We start from the raw sequence: 12,512 nt of genomic DNA on the forward strand, positions 1-12,512 counted from the left end.
CCAAATTATAACCACCTACCAAAAAAATGGCAGCACAAATTATGCCCACCCTAACTTGCGGCCTAGTTACGTGGTGTGGCAAAGAGGTTGAACTTTTAAACGTTCTACAGATAAAAAACTACAAATCCGCCTCGGCCTCTCAAGTTAGGTTTGAATTCGGCCTGCTAAACCAGAAGTTTCGGAGCATGAGCGGCTTCGTGAAACTCTGTTGTAAACTTCGAGCAGCAGACCCCGATTCACTTGACTGGCTGAGTTGAGAGGAAAAATAAAAAAACAGGGGGAAACCGATACACCGAACATCTGGGGAAAGTACCTGAAACTCTGTGTGGAAAAGTTGGAGCTGGAACCAGCCTGGAAATCTGGGACAGATAAAGCTAGCCTAAGCACACAAGCTAATGCAGCAGCAAAAAGGAAATCCTTTTTGGAGGATAAAGATCTATTGGCAAAACGACGGCACAGCTGGACCATCATGAACTCTTTTAAAACCTTAAAACCACTTGCATATTTAGTAACACACTTCAGCGGTCACCTAAAAAAAGAATTTCTAGCCTATCGGATGGGGATGCACGTGGCAAAGGACCTGCTACCGTACAGGAAACCGTCTGACCAGACGGAAAAATGTTGCCTCTGTGGGTATAAAATGGAATCACTTGTACACCTTTTTTGCACATGTCTGGCCCTGATAAGTCAGAGACGACTTTTATTGAAACCTATCTTCAACAAGCTAAAAATTCGTTCCTGCAGACATGCAGTTACAAGCCGGCTTGCAGGATCTTCTATAATCCTGGCTTGCCAGGGGGTCAAATTTCTGGCTGAAGCAAAAAAAACCTTAGAATCAATTGAACAGGAGGATCTGCCAATTGGCGGGCCACCAGGGGCCCTTTTAATCTAAAGACCTGACATGCACAGGCCCTAACAAAACAGAGAGAGAGAGACATAACTGCAGTTTTTAAACTTGTATTGTAATTTTATCATGTAAATTTTGTAATAATTTTAATTAATTATGCAAATAAAACTTTCTGAATATTCTGAATATTCACTTAGCCCCTCTCATGTGCTGCCTCAGATGTACCTGCTCTGTTCTGTGCCATGGCCTGTTGATGCACTTAGCCCCTCTCATGTGCTGCCTCAGATGTACCTGCTCTGTTCCGTGCCATGGACAGTTGATGCACTTAGCCCCTCTCATGTGATGCCTCAGATGTACCTGCTCTGTTCTGTGCAATGGACTGTTGATGCTCATTGCCCCTCTCATGTGCTGCCTCAGATGTACCTGCTCTGTTCTGTGCCATGACCTGTTGATGCACTTAGCCCCTCTCATGTGCTGCCTCAGATGTACCTGCTCTGTTCTGTGCCATGGCCTGTTGATGCACTTAGCCCCTCTCATGTGCTGCCTCAGATGTACCTGCTCTGTGCCATGGACTGTTGATGCTCGTTGCCCCTCTCATGTGCTGCCTCAGATGTACCTGCTCTGTGCCATGGACTGTTGATGCACTTAGCCCCTCTAATGTGCTGCCTCAGATGTACCTGCTCTGTTCTGTGCCATGGACTGTTGATGCTCGTTGCCCCTCTCATGTGCTGCCTCAGATGTACCTGCTCTGTTCTGTGCCATGGACTGTTGATGCTCGTTGCCCCTCTCATGTGCTGCCTCAGATGTACCTATTCTGTGCCATGGACTGTTGATGCTCGTTGCCCCTCTCATGTGCTGCCTCAGATGTACCTGCTCTGTTCTATCCAGTGGCCATGCTCCTGGCTACTCTAGGAGTCAACCTCTATTATGTGCAATAAAGCAAGTTACTCCTGTGTAGTGGTTTCTCTGTGTCTTTCCTGGTTGCCTCCTTGCATTGCTGATATATTGGTGCTGTCGTGAATGCTGTGTCTGCCACTTTCACATTACCATTACCATTGCCCAGTACTGTTTCCTTTAGTTTGGCTGGGATAGTCATTACAATGTGGCTGTGGACTGTGTAAGGGTGGAGGAGGCACTCTGAGGCTTATTTTGGGACAACAGTGCTTCCCATGCACTGCAGGTTATGTGGATGTTTTTCATTTGGTGCATGTGTCACACTCATGATTTGTGGGTACACAGTAGGTTGTTCAGTGTCGACTTTGTCAGTGTACATGTCAGGGCTCATCGTGTGTGTGTTGGTTGTTTATGTGTGTGCAGCAGTGTTGTTTTTTGTGGTGTGTGGTGTATGGGCCCCTGTCTGTTAGTGGGGTAAGTGTGGGGTTGGCCTGAGGGTGGGCCAGCATGTCTCCTTATGTGTGGTATGCCTTGTGTGTTGATGTGTGTACGTGGGCCTGTGAGCTGTGTGGCCTAGCCATTCCTGCCTGCCTGCCTAGTTGATTGTGGGCATGGTTTTCGTCGTCTGCTCTGCTCTGTTGCGTTGTCCGTGGTGTGGCTGTTTGTTAGCGGTGCTTGTGTGTTCTGGGTGAGTGGGGTCTGTTGTGCCCAGGTGGTTTTGCTTGTGGTGCATGCATGTGTTTTCATGTCCAGAGCTGGTGTTCTGTTGTGGGCAGGGGCTCTGACACGTGTGTGGTGTGTGTGTTGTAACCGTGGTCGGCAGGGGAGTACCTGCCGGGGTGGTGTTGTGGGGAGGGGGAGGGGCATTGAGGGTTAGTAATGTATGGATGATGGATGTTTGCAGGTAAGTGAACATATATGTTGCTCATGAGATTTTCTTTGTGTGCACTGCATACCCAAATGCGATGCAGTGGACGCTACGATATTCGTTCGATTTATTTATATGTTGACTTACCTGCATGCATACGTTTACCATACATTATTGACCCCCAACATGCCCCTCCCCCTCCCCACGTCACAGCCCTAGCAGGCACTCCCCTTCTGACAGCGGTTGGTTAGTTTGCGTACCTGCGTCGTCGTCGACGACGGTCCATGACTTGCTGGTGGTGGAGCATGAAGAGTAGCGAAAATGCGTGTAGAGCTGGGTTTATGACGGCGGTCTGCCTGTGGTGGGTATCTCTGCAATGTTTTGCCTCTCCGCTGTGGTGAATCTGCCGTGTTCAGGCTGGTGTTTTTTCCACAGCGATTTGCTATGTTGTTTCTGCCATCGTGATTTTGAGGACGGTCGAGACGTCATTCCGTACGGGGGTGTCTCTGGATTGGGTACGTCCACCGCAGGGTCGGGTGTATTTCCGCGGCAGTGCATAATCTTCTGCGGCGTACGGAAATTTGACAGTGCTTCCCATCCTAATATGGGGGACGGACTAGCTGCGGCTGGCGGACTGTAAAAGGCATTTTCCGCATACTCTAGGCCGGCGTTCGTCCTTCCGTCCGCCATCGTAATCAACCTCAAAGTGTGTATATTTGTCAAATAAATCGTTGAATGCCAACTCTATGAATAATCCTCTTAATTCAGATGATCTATCCTTACTGGCTGAATATGATACAAACTTTTCAGTGGGAAGAAGAACAGATGAGGATTATGCAGAGCTTCATTCAGGAATATGGGGCAGTTTGCTTATTACTACGGATACTATAACTAACGCCCTAAATTACCATACTGATAAATTAAATATCCAAGTGGACTTATTGAACACTCTTACTCTCTATGGAGCAGGGATATACTACAAAATACTAAATTTAACAAACTTGGTAATAAGGGCACAAGCTGATAGTTATAACTAGATGATCACCTGTACGTGTGCAAATATTACAGATAAAATATCCAGCTTAGAGACGCTAGAAGGCATGCGACAAGATGGCTGCACCTTAGTGAGGCTCCATCAGCCCTGCCTGAATTATTCTTCATTTATCCTCAATCCGGTGGCATACCTTTCCATCAATAGCCCTAATTGAACTGGAAAGCAAATCGGAGGTGAACCAATCTGTCTGTGAGATGCCAGAGGCTGCGATAACCCTGTGGACTGCAGATTTCAATTGAGGCCTTTAAGAAGCACAACGGATGATGGGGCCGTGACTAACTAGGCTGCCCCGCTGCCGACAGAGCCTGGAGGATCCCTGCTGGGACAGACCAACAGCCACTGCTGGGCGAGATTGCTGAGCCGGAGCGGCATATACTCGGTAAGGCGTGCTGAGTCGTGGGAGTGCGGAGGAGACGCACGGCCGCGCCTGCACGGGCGTTCTCCAAGCAGTCATTGAGAGGCTCCGGCGCAGATTGCAATCACGCAAGGCCAGAGATTGCGGCCTTCCCGGAGTGAGAGCGGCCTACAGCGGGAAGCTAATCCTGCCAACTGGCCTTTGATCTGCGTAAAGGCCGGCACTGTCTCGGCGATCCCTTGAGGGTGGAGGGACAGAGGAGGAACTTGACACGGGACAAACAGGAAAAAAAATATTTGAAATTGAATTGCCACGACTGCACAGTTTAGCCTCTCCATTTTGTGTAAGCTGGTGAGTGTGCCTGAGAGCATGTGTCCACGTTGCACACACCGCCATTATAACACGCGTTGTGATCCAAGCTTTGACACACAAGAGTTCCTAACAGCAGCGCCCACCACAACGCGATTGGATCTACTGGGGGTCTGCTGACAGGCGGGTTTGCACTCGACCCCAGTGACTGCCAATAGACAACATCGACCGGGGGATTATACTCTGCAAGAGGACACTACGGACTGGAGCAAGAGACCTTCTGATTCACTGGGCCAGCCCTCACATGCTCCCCACTACCGGAGGAGCGCGCATACCCTGCCTGGCTGTTGCTGCTACATCAACAGGGGTTTGATGAGGCACCCCGCCTGGCACTACCCTGACCCACTACAAGAGAGTGGCCCTAATCTATCCTGTAAGCAGCTGTGCTCGCCTCAGTCCCCGTGAGCTTGACCACTATGGAGGAGGAATGACCTAAGTTCACTGCCCCTGAGCCACGCTGCGCACTCGGACCATCCAGTTTGGAGATTAGGCAGCTACAGAAACTGTGCGAGTGCTGCCAGGTGAGTGGTGGTCTAACCACACTCTCTGCTCCACTATACGATCGCCCTGGGGGAATACCTCAAGCGTCCCATCCATTAGCTGAGGGAAACGTGGCCACATTTCCGAGCCCCTGTCTGGCCCAGGCCTTGGACCCAGTCGCTATACGCTGGACAACTGCCCGCATTGGAACCGTAGACCTACAGCTATCCTGAGACGGGGAGCAAAGGGCACTGAAACAGCGCTCCCACCTCTGCACGGCCGGGCAGAGAAGCCGCTCACGTCAACTAGTTCCTGAAACGCTCATAATAACCTGCTACATCTGGGACGGGCGGAGGGAGGGCTGGCTCAGTGAGGGTGGAAGCGACTCCCATCTGCCTAGCAGGCAGAGCAATGGGGAATCTGGATGGCAAACAGCCCAAACTCAACTTTGACTCCCGCAGGATGCCCAGAGGACAACCACCCGTCCCTGACCGAGATAAAGTGGGTCAAAAGGCGCAGGGCAAAGATAAGGTAGACACGAAAACGTTGCTCCACACAATGAAAGCAAGCTTTGCCTCCATAGAGGGAAAGATGGATTCCATGCACGCCAGAATGGACAAGATTTCACAGAAGATCGAAAAACAGGTTAGGAGAATCAAGGAGGCTGAAGCACGTATCTCAACCCTAGAAGACGATCATACGCAAGCGGCGGGACAGCTCACAGACATTGACAAACTGCTGAAGGTGATTGAAGCTAAAAATGAGGACATTGAAGCCAGCTCACGGCGTAGCAACATACGCATGACTGGTGTCCCCGAGGCCACTAACACGAGAAGGCTTGAAGAATATGTGGAGCGGCTGCTCACTGCATGCTTCGGCCTGGAGATGTGCTCCAGGATGCTCATTGTGGAAAGGGAGCACCACACATTGGCGCCAAGGCCTCCGCTACGTGCACCGCTTCGACCCATAGTCGCGAGACTGCTCAACTATCGTGACCGCGACACAGCCCTGCGTAAAGCAAGAGAATAGAAAGATGTCCTCGAAAACAACGCTATTTCACTTTACCCCAACTTTACTTTAAATTTTCAGGAAGTGCAAAAGAAATGTTCTCCCATCAAAAAGAAACTCCAGAAGGAAGGAGTGGAATATGCAATGCTATATCCTGCACGACTACGGATCACTTACGATGATAAACAGCAGCTCTGCCCCACCCCACAACAGACCGCAGACTGCTTTAAAAAAACAGTGTTAGCAGCAAAGAGAGCTGAGCAATTCCTGATGAGCGGCAGAGGCATCCCGATGCATCAAGAATAAGACTGAAAAGACTGACTACAGATGAACACGCAGACAACGCCAGGTAGCCATGCTGACCCTGTCGGCATAGATATTTGCTTTACTACACAGGTACCACTAAATACAATTAATGTATTGCAATCTGCCCTTTCTGTAGACTTTTCTTATGGATGGTGAGGACCCTATTGAATACAGTAATAGCATTTCAGGGCCTCCTTCTACACAACAGTATGGTGTAAAAGGAGCCGTCACGCCCCCCCGGGACACACATCTTCTAGGGAGCACCCCTCTTCTCCACTTACGGGGTTTGTTTTGTTAGGCGATCGCATCTGTTGTTTTAATAGTAGGATACTGTCACCAAAGACCACTAATGTCTCTAAGATTTATTTTTTCTTGAATTTGCTGCTGCACTGTGTAGGCCTGTTTCTGTATTGGGATTTCCCTTGGTTAGGAATGACATTTAACCTAATAACAGGGCGGGAGCTCTACTCACTCAGAGACATGGTAACGCAAATATTTAAAATGTTTTCAGATGTATTGGGAGGGGTTCAGGGGGAGGGTACTATACACAGCAAGTTGGGGCCGTCGTTGTTGGAGAATGTTGGGGAAGAAAAGTAGACATTACCAAATTGGTGTTTTTCGTGCTAGTCCATATAACCAGACTGTATGGGAAGAGCTCACCTGCAGTCATCAGTGCAGACTTGACATGCCAGTGCATATACAGGAGGTGGGGTGATGGCAGGGGAGGGACAAAAGACCAATACTGTAGCGGGACTGAGTCTCCTCACTTGGAATGTTAGAGGGCTAGGAGATCCCAGAAAGAATCGACACATACTGGCCTATGTAGACAGACACCAGGTCAGCATAGCTATGCTACAGGAAACAGATACCCACCCCCATAAACACCCTTAGTTAACCACAAGATGGGCCTCGCATAGGTACTTCTCCTCGTATTCTGCCTTTTCCAGGGGTGCGGCATTTCTCATTTAAAAAGCGGTGCCGTTCTGTCAGGAGACTGATGTTCCTCAGAGCTTGCGCGATAATAGAAGGATCCACCTCCAGGCAGCTCCAAGTCTGATTGTCATTAAGACACAGAATATTAGAGTGGCCAGGCGGGGGAAAGGGTGTTGGGGGTAGGAACAGCAGGGAAGGAGATCTGAAAATAGAAATAATGACAATATGAAACAGAATGACTGTTTTTTCAAGGATGAATTCTATATATTCTTGTTCAAACATTTACCTGAGTTTCCCTCACTGCTTTAAACTGAAGGTAAGGCCTGGTGGTACGTAAATACTGTGGAAGACATATGAGACATATTCATGATGTATACCTTAACCTTGATGCTTTTTGTTAAAAGATATTTGTAAAGAAGCTATCCCCATCACAGCCTTATTCCTTTAAAGTCTTTTATCCCAAGTTCCTTTTATTATGAATATGAAGGACCTGCCTCACAACTTTTTACAAGAAAATAAGTTATCCAAAGTCAAGTTCTTTTTCAAAGGTTTGTTACCTTCAAGAGTTCCAAAAATTAACCTTCAAACTATTCAGGGTTCACGGTGTAGCAATTGTCAAAAGGTTCTGAGTTTAAAACCTTTCACTGCTATGCAAATGTTCAGTTGCTAACATAGTTCAAAGATATTCTGCTTGATTTCTCAGAGAAAACAACAAGGTATCTTACCCCGATTCTAGACGAGGAGCTGCCTTTGTAAGTCATGTTTTCTCTGTGCCTCCGATTTGTAACTCACCGCGCTAAAGGGATGGAAAGAATTCGGGATCCAACTTCGTTGCTCGACCAACGGAAAAAACTAGCAGCGGCCAGCAGGAGAGGAAGAGCATAACGAGCGCAATTCAAAGGGCGTGGTTCCCTTTTATAGTGGGGAGCCGACAAAGATGGAAGTTACGGTGCAGCGCGTCTCAGTAAGGGGCATGTCAAAGCATCTATTGAAGCGGAGGAAACAGCAGCATTAGCAGCAGCACTAAGTCTTTCATCATAAACAATACAGATTTCAAACATGATAAAATAAAAGGCAACAGTCTGGTCTGAGTATGAAAACGTTCATGTTTAGTAAGACACAAGGTTCCTATAAAGTATCCAAATATGTGCTATATTCCTTTTGGACACAGTGTTCATAGTGTGTATGTCTATAACATTATACCAGCACATGTCACTTGAACAGTTCAGAATACTACGGTTCTGCGGCCGGATCGAGTGCAAGCCCACCGATAATGTTCCAAAGTAAATACACAGTGTATTTTGCCACAAAGTGAACCACAGATTGAACGGAAGCATGTATGCCCACTGGTAGTGACAAAGCGTGGAGTAGAGGTGCCCCTAGAGTCGTAGCCCATAGCCATGACAGTACTCCCCCCTCCCAAGCAGTCTCTAGGGGTGGGTTTACAAGGGAAGGAGTCATGGAAACTACGCACCAACCGATGTGCATGCACATTCTGTGCTGGTTCCCAAGAGTCATGTTCAGTAACATAGCCTTTCCAAGAGACAAGATACCATAAGCGCGAGGAGCCACGTTTGCGAGAATCTAAAATGCGACATACCTCGAATTTGTTGTGAATATCCACCATAATCAGGTCAGGTGGAGATGAACAAGTTTGAGGGGCAGGTTTTAGCAATGAGGTGTGAAAAACTGGATCGATTTTCAGGGAGGACGGTAATTGTAATCGATAGGCAATAGGATTGATCTGTTTTATGATGACAAAAGGGCCAATGAATTTCGGATGAAACGTCTTTTTGTTCTTGAATCCAATGTTCTTTGTGGAAAGCCACACCTTGTCCCCCACCATGTATTTAGGACCTGGTTTGTGGTGCTTATCTGCTTATTGTTTATATTTGTCTTTTGCCAAATTTAGTTGCTGAATTATCTGAGAATGAACCTTTTGGATCTACTTAATTCCTGTAGTGATTGATGGAACTAGACTTTGTCGGTCAGGAAGAATTATAGGTAAATACGAGGAGTGAAACTCATACGTGGAATAAAATGGAGAGGTCTGCAATGACGTATGATGAGCTGCATTGTAAGCAATTTCTTCTAACCAGAGTAAGTGAACCAATGAGTTATTTGTGGAACTAACATAACAACGCAGATATTGTTTCAGTGTCTGATTGAGTCTCTCAGTTTGGCCATCGGTCTGTGGATGGTAACTCATGGATAATGCAGTAGAGATTTGTAAGGCTTGACACCATTGAGACCAGAATGTAGCAGTGAGTTGAGATCCTTGATCGGAAATAATTTTTGGTGGAATTCCATGCAACGGACAACATGATGGAGAAGTATATTTGCTAGCTCTCTCAATGTTGGCATTTTGTTGCATGCTATGAAGTGTCTTAATTTGGAAAAACTGCCCACAACCACAAGAATACATATGTGACCTTGGTCTTTCGGTAAATCAGTGATAAAGTCTACAGAACAATGCTCCCAAGGTTTCTGTGGTGTTTGCAAAGGAAGCAGTAAACCTCTGGGTTTTCCATGTTCAGTTTTATTACGAGCACATATTTCACAATTTGTTACCCATTGTGCAATGTCTTGCTTAAAGGTGGGCCATCAGAATTTTTGTTGAATTGCAGTTGTTGTCTTCAGTCTACCGGGATGTCCTGAACATGGATGGTTGTGGTGCCTGTTTTTCGTAATTGCTCTGTTGGAAGAAACAAGGCTGTTTCATGAAATGGTAGATCCTGGATGATCTGTCTATTGGTGTCTTCTTTTAACCAGTTGTTCCATATTTGGACAGGGAAATGTTCTTGTACTGAACCCAAAAAGTCTTCAGTGGAAATGATGCAAAGTAATTTTCCGGGTTGATTATATCCTGTGCTTTTTCAGTCAAAGGGATTTGGGTTGAATCATGACAAGTCAGTGCATCGGCCTTTTTATTGTCTATTCTTAGACGTAACGTGACCAGAAAGTCATATTCAGAGAAAAAGAGCATCCATCATAGTTGACGTGGAGTCAATATTCATGCAGTTTTCATAAATTGTAAATTGCTGTGATCAATGAATACAATGATGGGATATCTAGCTCCTAGTAGATGGCGTCTCCATTCTTTAAATGCTTCCTTTATCGCCAGCTCTTTCTTGGCGATGGTATAATTCCTTTCTGCTGGAGATCATTTCTTTTTACATAAAGGCTACTGGATGCATTTGACCTCTGTTTGAGTTTCTTTGTGACAGGAAAGCACCAAGTGCTATATCAGAGGCATCCGCCTCAACAATAAAAGGCTGTTCTGGGTTTGGGTGGACTAGAACAGGAGCAGAAGTAAAAGCTAGTTTCAGCCTTTTGAGCATCAGAGTTCCATTGAAAAGGAACCTTTTTTCTCAATAAATGAGTAATTGGGGCTATGGTTTGAGAAAAGTGAGCAATGAACCGTCTATAAAAGTTCGCAAAACCCAAAAAACACTGGACATCACATACAGTTTTTGGGCTTGGCCAATTAAGCACAGCTTGAATTTTCCTTTGTGCCATTTGAAAGCCCCCAGGAGTTAGTATGACACCTAGGAATTCAACTTCAGTGATATGGAAGTCACATTTGTTTAGTTTCCAATATAAGCCGTGTTTCAGTAGTTGTTCCAGGATGGTCATGACATGTTGTTCGTGCAATTCTTTAGAAGAAGAGTAGATTAAAATATTGTCTATATACACAATGACGAATTTATCTAAGAAATCTCGTAATATGTAATTCAGAAAAAATTAAAACGCCGCTGGGGTGTTACAAAGCCCAAACAGCATTACGGTGTATTCAAAAAGCCTGAATCTGGTTTTAAATGCCGTTTTCCACTCATCTCCTGTCCACATTCGCACAAGATGATATGCTCCTTTTAGATCTAGTTTTGTGTATACAACTGCCTTTTTGACCTGATCTAAGATAACAGGGATGAGTGGGAGTGGATACTTATTTTTCACTGTGATTTTGTTGAGGGCTCTAAAGTCTATGCAGGAGCGGAGCTCGCCATTAGCCTTTTGTACAAAAAATAGAAGAGAGGCCGCTGGTGACGTGGAAGGTCGGATTAAACCATTGACTTGATATTTGTCTAGGTAGTCTCTTAAGTATTTATTCTCCTTTTCTGCTAAAGCATAAATGAGTCAATTGGTGACCACTGAACCAGGTATCAAGTCAATTTGGCAATCATATGCCCGGTGGGGAGGTAGACTATCTGCTTGTCTTTCATTAAAAACTTGAGGATATTTCTCATACAGTGGGGGTAAAGTCGTTTCTTTTTCTTCTGCAGTAGTTAAGGCATGATCTTGTACCTGATTAGGTTCTTGTGGGCTACATGAACTTGCCACACAATTATGTTTACAAAATTCTGATACCGTTGTGATTTTTCGTTGGGCCCAATCTATTACAGGATTATGGGTTAACAACCAAGGCAGCCCAAGGATAAATCCATATTGAGGAGTGCTGATGAGATTGGAAAAAAAGGTTTCTAAATGTCACATGTTTGTCACAGAAAACTCTAATTGTAAGGCCTTGGTTTGTTTAGTGATGGGTCCAGAGGTTAGCCTGCGCCCATCCACTGTTCACATGGAAGCTGTAAACGTTGTACCAGTCCTGAATTTACAAAATTGCCTGTAGCTCCAGAATCAAGGAGCACCATGATAACATGTCTAGTTGTTGACGTAACTTCCAAAATCATTTCTATGGTTAAATGAGGTACTCTTCTATCTGTAGATGAATTTATGGAGGGGATTTGCCAAGCACCCAAAAGATCCACCTGCACATCTTTTGAGTGGGTTAGTTTTCCATCGGACTTGTAGGTGTACTTATGGTTTTAATAGTTGGCGGGAAGCTTTTGTTTTGTGGTTTAGTAGGACATTATGGTCTACCCCTGAGGCGGAAGCCGGGGGCTGAAAGTGTGATTTTTAAAAGTGTGCATTTCTTTTACGTTTGTGGCATTTCTTTTACAACTTTGACTAGTTTTAAAACTGCGAGCCTCATTGAAAGGATTTCGCCGACTCCCCACGCTGTTCTCAGCGCAGCAGACTACGTGCTGGCGCCGAGAGAACGAAGGGTAGCGTCACAGTAGCTGGACAGCCCCGCCCTCCCACACTACTTAAAGAGCGCATGCGCAAAGCGCGCTGACTCCATTATGGTCTACCCCTGAGGCGGAAGCCGGGGGCTGAAAGTGTGATTTTTAAAAGTATGCATTTCTTTTACGTTAGTGGCATTTCTTTTACAACTTTGACTAGTTTTAAAACTGCGAGCCTCATTGAAAGGATTTCGCCGACTCCCCACGCTGTTCTCAGCGCAGCAGACTACGTGCTGGCGCCGAGAGAACGAAGGGTAGCGTCACAGTAGCTGGACCGCCCCGCCCTCCCACACTACTTAAAGAGCGCATGCCCA

The 12,512-nt window shown here is 46.1% G+C and overlaps 1 protein-coding gene across 1 annotated transcript in view; it reads left to right on the top strand.

Moving 5' to 3' along the window:
• The window catches only part of PKD2L2 (polycystin 2 like 2, transient receptor potential cation channel), a 1,643,803-nt gene that overhangs the window by 925,121 nt on the left and 706,170 nt on the right, over window positions 1-12,512 (top strand). The window lies entirely within an intron of this gene.

Source organism: Lissotriton vulgaris, chromosome 7, assembly GCF_964263255.1.
Source record: "Lissotriton vulgaris chromosome 7, aLisVul1.2, whole genome shotgun sequence".
NCBI classification, from domain to species: domain Eukaryota; kingdom Metazoa; phylum Chordata; class Amphibia; order Caudata; family Salamandridae; genus Lissotriton; species Lissotriton vulgaris.